This window comes from Crinia signifera, chromosome 1, assembly GCF_055691185.1.
Source record: "Crinia signifera chromosome 1, ASM5569118v1, whole genome shotgun sequence".
Classification (NCBI taxonomy): Eukaryota; Metazoa; Chordata; class Amphibia; order Anura; family Myobatrachidae; genus Crinia; species Crinia signifera.
The window spans coordinates 28,839,862-28,845,861 of record NC_139217.1 but is presented as its reverse complement, the minus strand read 5'-3'; the positions used below and the strand labels follow the sequence as shown (position 1 = coordinate 28,845,861).

Here is a 6,000-nt window from a genome sequence, read left to right as displayed (position 1 = left end):
GGGGGGCAGAGCGGGGGTAGCAGCAGCAGATAGATTACAGCACCGGTGCTATTATTACAATCGCGCGGTGGTAGTAGCGGTGTCTTATCTCTGCGTACCTGCTGCTGCCTCAGGCTCACCTAGATCCCCCCTCCGGCTGCCTGTGGTCTCTGTCGGGGCAGGGGGAGCTGGCACTGGCAGGAAGTCCGGCTGTGCAATATAGATAGTAATTAATATCCTTGCACTACAAGTCCCAGCATTATTAGTCAGTTGCTGGGACTTGTAGTGCAAGGGTAACGCTAATTACTATTTATATAAAAAGCTGCGGTGGACTACATAATTGAATATTTAAAATTCAAAGATGGCCGCCGGGAGCCAATCAGATTACTACATGTCTTGGCTCCGCCCCCCTCAGAGGTTTTTTAAGAGCTAGCGTGAGCCAGCAGCAGACAGTCTGCCTGCAGGGATGGAGCAGAGAAGAGCTCCTGAAGAAAGAAGACTCCAGGAAGTCTAGTGGGTGGCAGCCTTGCAAAAGAGCTAAAAAAAGGCTGCTGCCCACCAGATGAAGACACCAGAAGCCCTGGCACGGCGGCGGCCATGCAAAAGAGCTTATTGGCTGCCGCCCGCCAGGTGAAGACGACGGAAGCCCTGGCACGGCGGCGGCCGCGCAAAAGAGCTTATTGGCTGCCGCCCGCCAGGTGAAGACGCCGGAAGCCCTGGCACGGCGGCGGCCGCGCAAAAGAGCTTATTGGCTGCCGCCCGCCAGGTGAAGACGCCGGAAGCCCTGGCACGGCGGCGGCCGCGCAAAAGAGCTTATTGGCTGCCGCCCGCCAGGTGAAGACGCCGGAAGCCCTGGCACGGCGGCGGCCGCGCAAAAGAGCTTATTGGCTGCCGCCCGCCAGGTGAAGACGCCGGAAGCCCTGGCATGGCGGCGGCCGCGCAAAAGAGCTTATTGGCTGCCGCCCGCCAGGTGAAGACGCCGGAAGCCCTGGCATGGCGGCGGCCGCGCAAAAGAGCTTATTGGCTGCCGCCCGCCAGGTGAAGACGCCGGAAGCCCTGGCATGGCGGCGGCCGCGCAAAAGAGCTTATTGGCTGCCGCCCGCCAGGTGAAGACGCCGGAAGCCCTGGCACGGCGGCGGCCGCGCAAAAGAGCTTATTGGCTGCCGCCCGCCAGGTGAAGACGCCGGAAGCCCTGGCACGGTGGCGGCCGCGCAAAAGAGCTTATTGGCTGCCGCCCGCCAGGTGAAGACATCTGTGTGTGTCAATAAAATTTTACTGTGTGCGTGTTTTTATTGGCGTATTGGTTCTGCTGTGGAACTTCAAGTCCCAGCGAGCCCATTAATGCCCTGTATGCTGGGACTTGTGGTTCCCCAAGTCCCTGCATACAGGGGACGGTTTGCTGTTATTTGTTGTTCCGCAGCAGAACCCAATACTTTTACACTTATTTTTATCAGCCCGGTGTCCACCGCCCTGGGACACCGGGGACAGCCCCGGGCTTCAGCCTGGGACGGGTGAAGCCTGGGGGTGGGGGACCCCTTTATTGGGGGGGGTCCCCACTCCCCAGGTACCCGTCCTGGGCTGACCAGCCAGGGTGATCATGCTATGGCTGGGGGACCTTGCATAAAAAGTGTCCCCCAGCTGTGGCATGACACTGCTGGCTGTTGGAGCCCGGTGCTGGTTCCAAAATACGGGGGACCCCCAATTTTTTTTTTCCCCCGTATTTTTTGGAACCAGGACCGGTCTAAGAGCCTGGTGCTGGTTTCTTAAATATGGGGGAACCCCACAATTTCCCCCCCCCCCCCCCGTATTTGGGGAACCAGGACTGGCTCGATGAGCCCGGGGCTGGTTATGCTCGGGAGGGGGGACCCTATGCGTTTTTTTTTTTACTTTTTTATACTTGTGCACACTTTTCTAGACAGAACCATGCACAGTTTAAAGAAAAAAGAGAGTAAGTGTGGAGAGATTGTGCACTCCAGAGGTAAACTTCAGGGGATGTCCAACTGATAAAACACAATCCGTTAAAACATAGCTTTTATTTAATCAATATTTAAAAAGAAGTGTACTAATTACAGCTTCCAGGATAAAATATATAAATAAGTGCAACCTAGCATAATTGTAAGCTAATTATGTTCATTTTATAAATGTAATTGTGAGATATACAAAAAGAGCGACATATTCTGGGAAGCAACAAATGTCAGAGTAATCTCCAGAAATTAAAAATAACTGCCTTGCTTCCCAGCCTATTGTTACCATAGAAGAAAGTGTTACTGTAACTATTGGTAAGACATCATAGCAGCAAGTGTAACTTTTTACTGCACAGACATAAAAAAGTATCAAATAAGAATAACAAGAACCTTGAATACAGCAATATAAAATATTGTTACACATAAAAGACATATAAAGGTGTAAAATCCTTAATTGGGAAGGCATAACCTTCAAGTATAATACATGTGAATTATTTGATATAAGTTTCCACATCTTTTTCTTTTTTTTTTGCTTTAAATCCTGTGGAGATACAGGGAAATATGTTATTGTTATTGTTCAATTAAATGGTAAATCTATCCGGTCTATATTGTTTGTGTGTACGTGTGTAACTCTGGCTCTTATACTAGCCAGTGCCTCACCAGTCACTGACCTCACCGCACGTCACTGAGGAGCAGGCAACGTGGGAGAGAGACCTGACTCAGGGGGATTTACACTCAGAAGCGGGGGTCCTACAGTGTAGGTCAGTGTAAATACTGTGTATTTGTGTGTTTTATTAAATCCATCTCTCTCTCTGTATTGAATCTCCCTGTCCATCTATTTGTCTAAAGTCACTCTCTATGGCAGGGGTGTCAAACTCAAATTCATCGGGGGCCGCATCAGCAGTTTGGTCACCCTCAAAGGGCCGGTTGTGTCCACTCTTTATCTCCTATATATTTGGCTACATCTGTCACTCAAAGTGGGTGTCTGTGTCTATAACGCTCTGTTCCTGGACTTTCCTCTTAATGTGTGATTGCCTTCATCTGTGCTGAACACCTTTCTGAGAAATGAACCTGTTTAAAACAGGTGATGGCAATCATACATTAAGGGGAAGTCTGGAAACAGAGCATTGTGTCCCTCCTGGAGAGGGTCATGTTGGGAGGTATGTGACAGAGAACCAGCCCAGTGAGCCCACAGACAGTGCCAGACACCCACTGCCTTCCCATGTTGCCCAGCACTGCTACTCCACAGCCACCAGGTGAGCGCCCCCCTCCCGCGATTTGCGGCAAAACCTCCCCCCCCCGCGCCCCCCACCCCCTCCCGCGATTTGCGGCAAAAATACCCGCTCCCCTGCGACCCCCCCTACCGCGATTCGCCGCAAAAACACCCCCGCGACCCCCCCTCCCACGATTCGCTGCAAAAAGAACCCCCCCACGACCCCTCCCGCAATTCGCGGCATAACCACCACCCCGCGACCCCCCCTCCCGCGAATCGCGGCAAACCCTCCCCCGTGACCCCCCCCCGATTCGCGGAAAAAACACCCCCCCCCGCGACCTCCCTCCCGCGATTCGCGGCAAAAAGAACCCCCCGCGACCCCCCCTTGCACGATTGGCGGCACCCCCCCTGCGACCCCCCTCCCGTGATTCGCGGCACCCCCCCCACCCCGCAATTCGCAGCAGCCCCAGGATTAAATGGCACATGCAAAACACTGACATGGCTATGGTCGACAATGAAAAAGGTTGACATGAGTTTTTGAAGATTTATTTTTAATTTTTTTAATTTTTTCATATTCATTGTCATGTGTCGACATGGACACCAATAAAGTGGGACACTTATGTCAACATTTACATGTGTTGACCTTTCTGTGTTGATTTTTTCTTGTGGCGATTCGCGTCACACCCCCCGCAACCCCCCCTCCCGCGATTCGCGGCACCCCCGTGACCCCCCACCTCCCGCAATTCGCGGCAACCCCCCCACCGGAACCCCTGTGAACCCCGCCCTCCCGCGATTCGCGGCACCCACCCCCGCGACCCCCCCTCCCGCAATTCGCGGCACCCCCCCATGATTCGCGGCAGCTCCAGAATTAAATTGCACATGGAAAACACTGACATGGCTATGGTCGACAATGAAAAAGGTTGACATGAGTTTTTGTCATTTTTTTGTCATTTTTTGAATATTTTCATATTCATTCTCATGTGTCGACATGGACACCAATGAAGTGCCACACTTATGTCAACATTTACATGTGTTGACCTTTCTGTGTTGATTTTTTTCTTGTGGCGATTCGCGTCACACCCCCCGCAACCCCCCCTCCGGCGATTTGCGGCACCCCGGCACCCCCCCGCGACCCCCCCCCTCCCGCAATTCGCGGCAACCCCCCACCGGAACCCCCATGAACCCCGCTCTCCCGCGATTCGCGGCACCCACCCCCCGCAACCCCCCCCTCCCGCAAATCGCGGCACCCCCCGCGATTCGCGGCAGCCCCAGGATTAAATGGCACATGCAAAACACTGGCACGGCTATGGTCGACAATGAAAAAGGTTGACATGAGTTTTTGAAGATTTATTTCATTTTTTGAATGTTTTCATATTCATTGTCATGTGTCAACATGGACACCAATGAACTGGCACACTTATGTCAACATTTACATGTGTTGACCTTTCTGTGTTGAGTTTTTCTTGTGGCGATTCGCGTCACACCCCCCCCGCAAACCCCCCTCCCGCGATTCGCGGCACCCCCCGTGACCCCCCACCTCCCGCAATTCGCGGCAACCCCCCACCGGAACCCCTGTGAACCCCGCCCTCCCGCGATTCGCGGCACCCAACCCCGCGACCCCCCCTCTCCCGCAATTCGCGGCACCCCCCGTGATTCGCGGCAGCTCCAGAATTAAATTGCACATGGAAAACACTGACATGGCTATGGTCGACAATGAAAAAGGTTGACATGAGTTTTTGAAGTTTTTTTTTTCATTTTTTGAATGTTTTCATTTTCATTCTCATGTGTCGACATGGACACCAATGAAGTGCCACACTTATGTCAACATTTACATGTGTTGACCTTTCTGTGTTGATTTTTTCTTGTGGCGATTCGTGTCACACCCCCCCACCCCCCCGCAACCCCCACTCCCGCGATTCACGGCACACACACACCCCCCGCGATTCTCGGCACCCCACCCCGTGACCCCCCCTCCCGTGATTCACGGCACATCCCCCGCGACCCCCCCTACTATGATTCGCCGCAACCCCCGCCCCCGTAACCCCCTCCCGCGATTTGCGGCAACCCACCCCGCGACCCCCCTCCCGCGATTCTCTGCAATCCCTCCCCTCCCGCGATTCGCAGCATCCACCCCGACAATCCCCCCCCTCCTGCAATTCGCGGCACCCCCCGCGACCCCCCCTCCTGCAATTCGCGGCGACCCCCCCTCCCGCGATTCGTGGACACCTAAGTTGCAATACAGGGCATCTTTCATACAATTCTAACCATATTTCTCATATACAAACGTTCACAAATTAAGGGGGCGCAGCCCCTTACGACGGTGTGAAGAGCGCCCGTAGGGCGCGATGAATCACCTAGTTATCATAATAGTGTCCTTCATACAAGTATGTCCCAAATAATATCACTGTAACTCAGCAGTAGCATTTCCCTCCTGCTATTGCTGTGAACTGCAGTGCATTAGGGCACACGCTGCCTGCACAGGGGGGCAGCACTCAGTTTTAGGGCATATGTGCTGCTTATTATCATGGGACACAGCAATTAATGATGGGCTGCAATGTGCCAGTACACACACACACACAAACACACACACGCAGAGAGTTTGACACTTACCCGCTCTGATGCGTCCACTCCATTCTGAGCTGCTCCACCACCAAGGACACAGCTGCGCTCTCACATAGGCGCATTTACCCCTCCCTCCTGTGAGTAGCGCTCCTCGCACTATCTATCCAGGAGTGGGGGCAGCGTGCTCCCGGTCACTGTGCAGTGCACACTCAGCAGTAAGTGACCTGGAGCGCACAGCAGCAGCAGCACCATTCACCACAACGGACCTGCTCTTTCCTCTCT

General features: G+C 53.7%; 1 protein-coding gene across 1 annotated transcript in view; it reads left to right on the top strand.

Moving 5' to 3' along the window:
* The first annotated feature begins 2,663 nt into the window (after positions 1 to 2,663).
* Positions 2,664 to 6,000, top strand: part of LOC146074330 (uncharacterized) — a 51,759-nt gene continuing 48,422 nt past the window's right edge. The window contains exon 1 of the mRNA XM_083182404.1: positions 2,664 to 2,704. The gene's annotated coding sequence lies outside the window, so the exon portion shown is untranslated. The remainder of the gene's footprint in view (positions 2,705 to 6,000) is intronic.